A 13141-nucleotide genomic window follows, 5' to 3' on the forward strand; every position below is an offset into this window, starting at 1 on the left:
ACCCTGCATTGTCAGGGAGAGGGTCTAATAAAACAGGCCAAATTACTAGAGACAAGAGCAGTACCATCCCGGGTGGGATGAATGCCGTCTCTTCTAATCAGACTGGGCTTTCCGCAGAACGTTTCCCAATTGTCAATAAAGGCCACGTCGTTTTCTGAACACCACCGATACAACCAGCGACGGAGCGAGAGCATGCGACTAAACATGTCATCGCTGGTCAGATTGGGGAGGGGGCCAGAAAAACCTACGGAGTCCGACATACTTTTGGCGTAGTTACACACCAAGACAATATTCATTTTGGTCACTTCCGACTGGCGAAGACGGGAGTCATTAGCTCAGACATGGATGATAACTTTACCATATTTACGATTACCGTTTGCCAGTAGCTTCAAATTTGCTTCTATGTCAACCGCTCTGGCCCCGGGGATGCACCGAACTATGGTCGCTGGAGTCGGCTTCACATGCCTGACTATGGAGTCTCCAATCACCAGGGTCGGTTTCTCAACGGGTGTGTCGCTGAGTGGGGAAAATCGGTTAGACACATGAAGCGGGTGGTGGTGTTCCGTGAGCCCTTTAGGACTACGCTTCCTCCGAACCGTCACCCACCGGTCCTGACTGGCCGGCTGCTCGGGAGCTGCAGGGGAGCGGCTACGCTCAGCTGCTACGGGCCGGTCCGCCGCTAGCTTAGCCTGGTTAGCTGAGGAGGCTATCGGACTATGGTAAAATTGGCAGAACCGGACCTCTAACTGACTGAGCCTCGCCTCCAGCCCTGTAAATAAACTAAATTTTAAGCACTTACCGTCTTCACTAAAGGAGGCAGAGGAATAGCTAAACATTTCACACACTGAGCAGCAAAGAGGTGAAACGGTGGGAGACGGAGAGGCCATGCTAAGATGCTAACGGAGGCTAACGGACAGAAAATGTATCGGTGATTGGTGACAGTGAAAGTTACGGAAGAGAAAATGAGCGAGTGTTGAAATAAAGACAGTAATGTAGATATGTAGATATAGTAGGCTGACCAAACGTCCTCTTTTCCCCGGACATGTCCTCTTTTTACGTCCTGTCCGGGGCGTCCGGGGGGTTTTTATAAATTGATGATAATGTCCGGGTTTCCTTTTGTGTGTATATGTGTCTGCGCCCCCCGGTTAGGTTCAGCGTGTGTGACGTAATCCCCGAGAGCCTGCCTTGTGGGCGGGTCTCCAACACTCAACACTCAGCAGCAGACAGCGGCGGTGTCGCTTACCGGGCACACGCTCCCTAAGCCGAAGCGAAAATGCAGCTTCACAGATGCACTGAAAAACAATTTCCAATGTACAAACCCGGTCGGGACATATGCAAAGCTGGCACTTATGTTTCTGTGTCCAATAAAGGTGCCGGGGACCTTGCAGCCCACATCCACACAGAAACACATAAGAAGGCAGTGCGAGTGAGAGTAGCTCTTCAAAGTTGACCGAGTTCTTAGACCCGGAAAAACATGCTGTAAATGCAGCGGAGGGTGCATTGGAATTTCATACTGTGAAACACCACAACAGTTACAGATCCATGGATTGCACTAGTGTCTTGCTACAAGCAGCATTTCCAGACTCTGACATTATGTACATTACACTGAAAAGTTAGTGAGAGATATTTTGTTAAAGTTGGATTTTCTAATACAGAAGAGGTATTATTTAGAACATTATTTCATATTATTTTTTTATTTGTCCAGTAAGACTTGAAAAGAGAGCTATTATTTTACAAGTTGATTTTTGTAATACAGAAGAGACATTATTTCAATCATTATATAATTCCAGAGATTTTACATTTATTTTACATTCATATTTATTTTTATATTTGAAACTTGAAAAGGATTATTATTTTAGACATAATAAAGAAAGTTGAGTAACCTCTGAGAAGCCAATCTGAATTTCTGTCTTTGAGAGATATTATTTTGTAATATAAATGAATATTCTATCCATACATATAAACTTTAAATATATTAAAATTATAAGGAATCTTTGAGTAAACTGCGAGTATCATTTAAGAGGGCTATCTCGTGGCCGGGCCGAGTGTCCTCTTTTTTGAAAATCAAAATATGGTCACCCTAAGATATAGTGCTATTTTACCATTTACGGTTCTGCGTTAAATCGACGCATACCCTACGCCGTAGGCTCTGCGTTGGTGAAACGCAGAACCATAAATCAGCCTTTAGTCACCTCTTCTTCACACAGGAAGACTAACAACCACACACACACACACACACACACACACACACACACACACACACACACACACACAGGCGGGGCTCGCCGTGCAGCCTGGGGTGCCTTCTGGCGGTGCTGGACCCCCCGGGGAGGGAGAAACGGTGCGTGATTGTGTGTCTGTGTCGGTGAGAATGCGGTATGGAAGGGTCCTGCCATGGAGGATTTGGGCCTCCATTGGCAGGACATCAAAACTTAATAATTTATCAATATTATATTATACAAAGATGGTTATTATTATTATTATTATTATTATTAGTATTATTATTATGTATAGTATATCATATTATTATTAGTATAGATGTCGGATAGTTGAATGGATGAATGAATGGGATGCCTGGGTCTGGGGCCCTCCGTTGTCGGGCCTGCACGGGTGTCGCCTTGTTGGGGGGCTCCCTCTCTCCGGGCCCGTCTCCGGTCCCCCCAGCTGCCTCTGCGGCGGGGCGCCCCTCTGGTCTTGGAGGGCCACTTTCGTGGGGGGCGGGTGCGCCTGCCCGCGTCGGCGGCCGGGGCGGCTCTGTCTCTCGGGCGGGCTGGCCCCCTGCCGGGTGGGGGTCGTTGGCCTGAAGGGTGAGGGCCTCCTGGCCGCGTGTCCGGCCCGGACCGGGTGGCCGGGGATTGCCTAGGTCGCGGTCCGCCGCCGCGGGATCCCTGGCTGCTTCTTCCCGCGCCGTGGGGGCCCCGCCCGCGGGCCCCCTCGGCCGCCGGCCCCCTCGGCCGCCGCCGGGGGGGGGAGGGGGGCCTCGCAGGCGGTGGGTTGCCTCCCTCCTGCTTCTCCCCTTTGTGGGGTTGCCGGTGGCCTGGGTTCCGGGCTCTTCCGTGTTGGCCTCTGGTCTCGCGGTTGGCGGGGTTGCTCCCCCCCCTCCCCCACTATAGATACACTTCAGGTAGAGCTTTGTTTGGTTTATTTTACACACACACACACACACACACACACACACACACACACACACACACACACACACACACACACACACACACACACACACACACACACACACACACACACACACAGCCACTTAGTCACATACATATACACAAACATACACAGCCACACAAACATAAACATACACACACACACACACACACACACACACACACACACACACACACACACACACACACACACACACACACACACACACACACACACACACACACACACACACACACACACACACACACGCACGATCATATACATACGAACACACACACACACATAGACATACACACTGGCTTGTTCACCTGCATGCTGGCTCTCTAGTTTTTGGGGTTAGGTAGCGGTAGCGGTAGCTTAGCTCAGACTGCGATCAGATCTCAAGATTTAGGTCGATTGCTGTTGTTGTTTTGGTTGGCTCCGTGCCGGTTTCGTGTTTTGTTTGTGTTTTTTTGTTGCAGATTCCCAGTGCTTGACGTGTGTTTCCGTGTGTTCCTGCTTCCTGGATTGGCAGTGGATATCGTCACCCCCCACCCCCCAAAAAAAAAAAAAAAAAAAAAAAAAAAAACTCACTGGGTTTGTATGTGTATATTTATGTATGTGTACGCATATGTATGCGTATATATATGTATATATATTAAATATAGTAATAATGCACATATATATACTTTTGGTTTCTACCGTCATGGTATCAATCATTAATATGTGTGCAGACAAGGAAAAAAAAAAAAAAAAAAAAAAAAGAAGTCACATGACACTGGACGGCTCATCCGGGCAGATGTACAGACACTGAAGAATTTGGTTGCTTTCCTCCTTCTCTGAGTTGGCAGGCTGAGGGGAGACCAGTTCATATATGTTAAAGCAAGAAAAAACGTGTTTTTCATAATAGGTCCCCTTTAACAATATATAATCAGTATCTGAAAACCTTTGCCTTTCTACAAAGTATAGAGCGTCTTCAACCCCACACTCAGCTCTCAGCTGCACATCCACAAACCTGGCATGCTTCAGGAGTGCATCTTTCAGTGGGAGCTTTGCCATGGCATACTCCACAGCTCCGACCAAAAAGGCCAGTGCTGCCTGATGAAATTGTTGTGCCTGGTCTGAGGGAACATCTCCAGGCTCAAGGAACCTGTTTAGTGTCCCTCTGGTGGTGAAACCCACATTGAGTTTTTCTCCTAATCAGTGAGACATAAAATAAGCTAGTCAAATACAGGCATTTATGATCTTACAGGGTAACTCAAAGTTATACAAATTTCAAGTTTATTGTCATATACTCATAAATAACATTGAACAGTCATGAAATGTGTTGTGCTCAAAGTAATCAACTTTACAGAATAGAATTTAAACAGAAAGTAGATAAATAGTAGACGTGAAATAATAATAAAAAAGGATTAATTTAAGTTGAAGGACTCATTACACTCCTGAATGAATCCTCCTGGAATCACGTATCTTCTACCAGATGGCAGAGGAGTGAATATACTGTAACTGGGATACCATACTTTTTACAATTCTGTATTCATTTTCCCATCATCAAAAAGGCCACTCAATCCATAGACAAGGTGTACTTGTTGTCAGTAATAAGCATGTAGGTTACTTCAAAGCATTACCTGGCAGTTGGTGTTGTGGGTCCTTGTAGGGGATGTCCAGGACGTCTCCCCGAAGTGCTGCGGGTGCCATGAACACACAGCTTCCTGAATTTCGTCATCTGCAAAATGTAATGTCCAAAAAGATTCAAATGCATTATAATGCAATTGCTACCCTGTTCAATGACTATGAGTACTTAAGTTTAGATAATTAAATTATTTTATCTCTCTGTACAATTAATGTATCAAGGGACACATGTAATGCACAGAATCAATAAATATGGCTGTTTTTAAATTAGATAGCTTTAGATAATTTAATTGTCTTTTTTGACAAAGCAGCACAACCTATATTTCACAGGGCCCTTTTACTTAGGGAAGGAGACATCAAAAAACCCTCCCATTTAACTCTTTATGCAGCTGGAAAATGGAAGACGCCTCCACCAGCCTCCTGAACCTTCGTAGTTTCTCGTCTGCAAAAAGACAGGTGGTTAGTATTGGATGTCTCCTACAACTATCTCGAAGTAGAGCTAATACAATGTGTGGCTTACTCAAAGATTTGAAATAACTGTTGAGTGTGGGCCATACTGCCCAGGATTCGGGTGATGCACATTTCCAAGCTGAGCCACCTCACCGAAATGTGCAGCAGCATTTTCATGTAGTCACTCCCATGGATTTCACAAAATTCTGGTAAAATATGTAAGGAAAAACTAAGTTAACCCTATTGTTCCTCAGTTTGGGTGCATAACACTGAAGCTAATTGAATTACCTGTAGATCATCTGGTCATCCGGCCTCTGGGCCGCCTCTGCGGCGCAGTTTCCCCGGGAGCGGCGCCTCCTTCTCGGTTAACGAGCTCGAGTTCCCCCGTGTCCCACCACGGAGCTGCCGCGTTAATCGACGCAGCCCTGCTGCGCGTCGCCGTGTACCCTACGCCGTTGGCTCTGCGTCAGTGTAACGCAGTAAACGGCTGTCCAGAGCAGAGACCATTTATTTAATAAATAGCTTGGAGGATAGATGGTGGATCATCTGTAGTTCTGGGTCGCACGTTAGACGTCAGAATCAGAGCAGATTTGTTGTTGTTATGGAGCATAATGTGACGTTCGAAAACGCAAAACTGCTCTCTGTCTCTGTCTACACGCATCTACATAAACTGAGTTTTCAAAAATCTTCACTTTGCCCAGAGTTTTTTTTAAACATTCGTTTATTTGCGTTTTCATGTGGTTGACAGGTCCAAACATAGGAAAATATCTTCGGTTAAGCAGATACCCGGCTACGTGTGTACGGGGTCTGCACAGACAGATGGGGCAGAGCTGTGGAGACGTCTCCCTCCCGCTGCGTCATACGACGCGGTGTTCGAAAAAAAAAGCGTTTGTAGGAGCTTGGCTAAAATCAGCCACTTTTTCCTCTGAATACATGCCCTTATGTCTTGTAAAACATATTAAATCCTACATTAACTTCTCACATAGTAATTTTCACATAAGGTCATGTATAATTTTTGAAAAAATTCTAACCTGCAATATGCTCTTTAACCTGAAACACAAGTAAGTGGTTTGGTGAGTCCAATAATGAAAGGAGTCACTCGAAACAACTATATAGACTCCCTCCTTCAATTTTCTAACGTTTTCAATAGCTTGCCTTAAAAAATCCGAAGGTAAAACAGTGTTTTCACAGAAATCCGCTTTTTAGCTGTTTCTTAGCGAGAAACGATCATTTTGAACCTGAAACACAGGTAAGTGGTTTGGTGAGTCCAATAATGAAATGAGTCACTCGAAACAACTACGGTATATAGACTCCCTCCTTCAATTTTCTAACGTTTTCAATAGCTTGCCTTAAAAAATCCGAAAGTAAAACAGTGTTTTCACAGAAATCCGCTTTTTAGCTGTTTCTTACCGAGAAACGATCATTTTGAACCTGAAACACAGGTAAGTGGTTTGGTGAGTCCAATAATGAAACGAGTCACTCAAATCAACTATATAGACTTCCGGTGTAGCGACTAATGGAATAGGACGTGTTTTTTTTAGCTCCTGCAACAACCTTTAAGAATATCTATTTTTGGTACAGCTTTTTCATCTTCCTTCGGTTTTTTTTTCCCGACCTTCATTATTCTACTTTGGCCCCGTATTTTTGCCGACCAAAATGCCTCCAAAAATCAAACCATCCGCACCACCGCCGCGGCCTTCTTCGCACGCCGCATCCCTGCCTCGTGGTGACCCCCCGTCCAGCCTGGACGAGGCCGCCGGGGCCGCTCCTCCTTCACACGACTTTAAGGCCGAGCTGCTCGCATCACTCCGCGTTGAGATGGCGGCTGTTTTCAAAGCGGAGCTTCAGGCTGCCTTGAATGAGAACCTGTCGAGCATCAAGACTGAGCTGCAAGCGGTGAAGTCGGAATTATCAAACAGCATTACAAACATCCAGTCTGATGTGCGCGCTCTGAAGAACACCGTGGTTGAAATGGAAACATCTCTTTCATCCTGCACCGATGACATCACAACCTTACAGGCTAAAGTGGAGCATCTGTCAACTGAACTGATAAGGCTGGATAATAAATGCGAGGATCTGGAGGCGAGATCCCGGCGCAATAACATACGGATCGTGGGAATTCCTGAAGATTTTTCCACCTCTTCTGCTGTTACGGATATTCCCTCTCTGCTCAAGGAGGCTTTCAAGCTGGAGAAGGAGCCTCTCGTGGACCGCACTCACCGCACCCTCCAGCCGAAGCCCGGAGAGCGCCCTTGTCCCATCATCGCCCGTCTGCACTATCATACAGACTGTGTGGATATATTGCGCCGAGCCAGGGCTCAGCAACGGATTACGTGTGGAGAGTTGACTTTTTCTGTCTTTCCCGACCACACCCAGAAGACGGCCCGTGCCCGAGCCGCTTTTAATGACGTCCGCCGCCGGCTCCGCGAGATCCCGGGGATCCGCTACGGTCTGCTGTACCCCGCCCGCCTCCGCATCACTCACAACAGCGCAGAGAGGGAGTTCAGGTCGGCAGAGGAGGCCAGCGCTTTCATCACGTCGCTCAAAGTCTAGTTGAACTTTTTTCAGTTCATCAGTGTCGGGGTTTTTTTTTTTTTTTTCTCCCATATATACACGGTATGTGGTTTTCAGTTTAACTTGGTCGTGATTGGTTATACCTCTCTGTAAATGTTGCTGGGCTTGCAGGAGCTCAACACGAAGCTTGTTAGTTATTAGTTATGCTTAAAGCCGTAAGTGTTCTTTTCAGGGATCTGACTCCTTCTGGAGTTTGCACTGGGTTCTCCATCGTTTGGGGATGGGGTCGTTGTAAGTGCAATTGGGGGGTGGGGGGTGGGGGGTTCAGTAGGTTAAGTTTGTTGTTGTTTTCAATTTTCCCCCTTTTTTATTTTATTTTTTTTCTCCCCTCTTTTTTTTCCTCTTTCTTTCTTTCCTTCTTTCTTTCTTTCCTCCCTCCATCCCTTTCTTTCCTTTCCTTCCTTGGGGATCCGCATTCGGTACATCTCTATCTTTAGGAATTTAACATATGGCCACTAATACTGGTACTTCTGTGAGATTGTTGAGCTGGAATATTAAAAGGCATGGGGAGTCCAATTAAGAGATCGAGAATATTTGCTCACCTGAGACGTCTTAAAGCTGACTTAGTGTTCCTTCAGGAAACCCACATGCGCACCAAAGACCAGGTAAGACTTAAATGTCCCTGGGTTTCTGAGGTGTTTCACTCTGATTTCAACTCTAAGGCCAGGGGGGTTGCTATATTAATTGGTAAGTCAATGCAGTTTTCAGCTTCTAAAGGTGATTTCAGACAAAAACGGCAGATACTTAATTGTGGCGGGTACGCTATTTCATATTCCCATTTTATTAGTTAATATATATGCCCCCAATTTTGACAACCCACACTTTATGAACAAGCTTTTTGAATGTCTCCTCTCATTGAACGACAGTCTTCTTATTGTTACAGCCCTTGGCATCAATAAGACTGCGTTGAGTTCAACTGGTACAATTCTTTTATTTCCCCATCGAGTACCGTGAAACTAAAAAACAATTTAACAAATTATCAACATTTGCACATGTTAAAACACTTAAGTTTACACATTTAACCATTTAATACATTTACGTTTACATTTTCTTTAAAACCCACACACATACCTCGCTTCGCCTACCAAGGGTGCAAACTTTCCATATCTAAACAGTGACTGGCAACAGGTACCCCAACCAAACTGCACTTGAAAGAAAATCAACAAAAAAAACACTTCACATGAATCATGCTAAAGCAAACAAACCAAAACAGCATGGTAGACAAATTACTACTTACTTGCTTCTCTGCTCCCCTTTCTTCCCTGCTCAAGCTGACCTGCTCTCCAAGTGAATGTGGCCATCACAGGTGTGTGGCAATTAGCATTTATAAACTCCAGTGGTGAACCCAGGAACATGCATGATGTATACCAAACCAGCTCAGCTGGCCACTAACCCTCCCACCAAATCATAACATGATTAAACTTAACCAAACAACAAAAGTTACTCATGTATGATTTCACAGCTGGCCACAAACTCGATATGCGGGTCACCATGTAACCAGTCAACATTATGTCTGATAGGAGTTAGCTTTCCAAACAAATTAATCACCTTCAAGCAAAAGTACTAGTTTTTGAATAGGCCGTTCAATAATTGAGGGTTTTGAGGGAAAGTCCTTTTTCATTGCTGACTTGCGCTCACCAACTTGAACCTTGACCCGACGAACCAATCCATCAGACCCTTCTGTAGTTTCAACCACTCGTCCCAAGTGCCACTCATTTCTTGGAAGAGTGTCCTCCTTGATAATGACAATATCATCAACCTTCAAATTTCGCCGTGGAACATGCCATTTTTGTCTCAAAGAGAGGTTCAGGAGGTATTCCCTTTTCCATCTGCTCCAGAACTGTTCTGTTAAATATTGTACTCGACACCATCTTCTTGTGGCAAGAAATCCTCCTTTACAAAGTTTCCGGGAGGTGATAAAGCAACCTTGGATTTCATCATGATGAGATTTGGAGTTAAGGGCTCAAGTGACTTTGGATCATTGATTCCACTAACATTGAGAGGATGGTTGTTTACAATCGCCATTACCTCGTAGAACAGAGTTCTGAGTGATGCATCATCAAGTCTTCCTGCACCCTGAGCAACAGTAAAATTTAGGACACTGCGGATGGTACGTATTTGCCGCTCCCAGATGCCACCTGCATGACTAGCTGATGGAGCGTTAAACACAAACTCGCACTGTTTGTCTGCCAGGAAGGCTTCAAGTGCCCTGATGTCGCATTGTTTGAGAGCCTCTTTGAACACATTGCTGGCGCCAACAAAGTTTGTGCCTTGGTCACAGCGAAGTTGAGAAACTGCTCCTCTCAGACTTATAAAGCATCTTAAGGCGTTGATAAAGGCATCAGTGGATAAGTCATCAAGCATTTCAATATGAACTGCACGAGAGGACAAACATGTGATGATAAGCCCATATCTCTTGATCTCCTTACGACCATTCTTTACAGTGAAAGGGCCAAAACAATCCATCCCACAGAATGTAAATGGAGCTGAGATTTCACAGCGTTCCTTTGGGAGACTGGACATTTTTTGTTCTTCCACTGGTCTCCTTTGCCTACGGCACAGCACACGTTTGAATATCAACTTCGAAACTGTTTTGCTCCCACCTAGTGCCCAAAATCCATTTGCTCGTAGCTCCATCAAGGTTTGATTTCGGCCTTGGTGGCATACTTGGCTGTGAAAGTGGGACAAAATCAGCTCGGTGATGTGGCTGTCTTTTGGAAGAATAATGGGGTGCTTCTGTTCTTCACTGAGGATTGAACCTTTAAGCCTTCCACCAACACGAAGAAGTCCTTCCTCCAGGATGGGGTTAAGCCTAAAGAGCGGACTTGACTTTGGAAAACTGGATCCCTGAGGCTTTCCTTGAAGAAGCTTTAGCTCAGAAGAGAAGGCTTGTTACTGTAGTAGATGTAAAACTTCCTCAGCAGCTCTCTTGCGTTCTGCTACACAAGGTCAACATGCTTTAGCTTTGAACCAAGCCTCTTTATTCTTGCAACCACTTTAAGGAGTGTGGTCCAAGAAGAAAACCTCTCCAGCCGACCCAAGATATCTGCCTGTTCACTGACTTGAGTTGCAGACACATGAGCAGATTTGACCTCAGGGTCACCAACCAGAAGCTTAATAGAGGGCTTAGATGTTTGAAGTACCTCTGGTTCCCATAGAAACTTGGGACCGGATAACCAGCCAGCTGAAGGGATGTCTGCAGCACGAAGACCCCTGGAAGCAAAGTCAGCAGGGTTTTGAGTTGTGTCGACATAGTGCCAGTCATTTGGATCAGTTTTCTCTCTGATGAGTTGAACTCTATTTGCAACAAACACATGGAACCTTCGGGCTTCATTATTTATGTATGCCAACACAACTTGAGAGTCAGTCCAAAAGCATTCTCTGTCTATTTTCAGCTGAAGCTCTTCCTTTAACATGACACTCACCCTGGCGGAAGTTACTGCAGCTGCAAGTTCTAATCTTGGGATGCTTGTGATTTTTAAGGGTGCAACCCTTGCCTTGGCCATGACCAGACTACAATGGATCTCATTTCGGTCATTCTTGTATCTTAGGTAAGAGCATGAACCATATCCTGTGCAACTTGCGTCTGAAAAATGGCGTAATTCAGTGCTTACAATGTTACCAAAGTTGGAAGGGTGGTAACATCTGGGTATGGTGATATCCTTTAGTGTTTTGAGGCCGTTTTTCCACTCCTCCCACCGTGAAGTCAAGTGCTCAGGTATTGGATCGTCCCATCCAATGCCTTTGTGACACAGCTCCTGTAAGATGCACTTTCCACTCAGAGTGAAGGGAGCCATAAATCCAAGTGGATCGTACAAGGAGGCTACGACAGACAGGAGACCACGACGAGTTGGAGTCACTCGCTTCATCACCTTCTCCAGATGCATCAAAGTTGTTATATGCTCTCACACGTGCCTCTGCAACCTTGACTTCACTGTCAGCTTGCAGGTGCTGCAACTTTGATTTTTCCTCCTCCAGCTTTAATTTCATTTCAGCCTCCTTTTGTTTGATTTCTGTTAGCATCTCTGTTTGCTTTAATTTCCATTCAATTTCCAGTTTGTCCAGCTTTGCTTGTTGAGCATGCAGCATTTGAATAGCCTTTGATTGTTCAACTTTGGCTGCAAGTTCAGCCTCAGCGTCAGCTCGTTTGCTGGAGGACCTGGAGATGGAGCTTACTTGATCATCAGATCCTTTAAGAGACTGTGAAACCACTGTTTCCGTGTTGGTTCTCCCAAAAACAGATCCATATTCCCTTTTATTTAGCTGCATCCTTACTCTCTCCTTCTCAAGGCAATCATTGAAAGTCACTTCAACACTCGCCATTCGTTTATTTACAATGTCACAAATCTCAGATGATAAAATGCTGCATGCATCCATTTTCTTGACAACATCTGGAGTACTTGTAAGATTGCGTCTGACTGACTCATAATGCTGGCACACTTTGTCATGTTTAGCTTTAATGTCTCTTTGGATTTCCTCAAGATCCGATGGTGAGCAGAATGTCTTTAGTTTGGCGCTTATTTCCTTAGCTGCAAGTCTCCAAGCCTCATATGCCTTGTTGAACGCTTTTTCCTTTTTCTTTTGTTCCTGGATTTGCAACTCTTGGCCTTTTTCTGTTAATTTTCGCTCACGGGAGCTGGACCTTAACTGTTGAGTTTCGAGGGGATTCTTTATTTCTTCAGGAGCGGCTAACATTTTTAATAATTTTGACCAACTGTTTATAGCAAAGCAGCTTTGAAGGGTTTGTCTGAACTTAATTTGATAGGTAGTGGTTTTAAACTATTTTTAAATGCTTCAAAAATAATAAAAAAATAAATTCCCTCTTTGAAGTACCATTGATTTCAAGATTGAAAATGATTATTATGTTGACCTTCAGCGCACCTTAATATTTTATTTTTTAAAGCCAGCAATTTCTGTTTGAACAAATGCAGGGAAACACCACACCTTCAGAGCATTTATAAAAGGTAATGTCATATAAAATCTTTAACTGTCCATTGTCTCATACAATAGAGACAAGCAGATAGCATGAAATGTTCAACCTTTACTCAAACAGTTCAGTGTCTCAGCTACAAAAGGTCCTTCACTGTAGTTGTAGCATGCTGAAGCCGCAGATGGAGGATGACACTTGATAGAAGATGGCTCCAATAGAGCTTCGAGTTTAAAAGGCATCAATAAGACTGCGTTGAGTTCAACTGGTACAATTCTTTTATTTCCCCATCGAGTACCGTGAAACTAAAAAACAAATTTAACAATTTATCAATATTTGCACATGTTAAAACACTTAAGTTTACACATTTAACACTTTAATACATTTACGTTTACATTTTCTTTA

This window comes from Cololabis saira, chromosome 8 (genome assembly GCF_033807715.1).
Source record: "Cololabis saira isolate AMF1-May2022 chromosome 8, fColSai1.1, whole genome shotgun sequence".
Classification (NCBI taxonomy): Eukaryota; Metazoa; Chordata; class Actinopteri; order Beloniformes; family Belonidae; genus Cololabis; species Cololabis saira.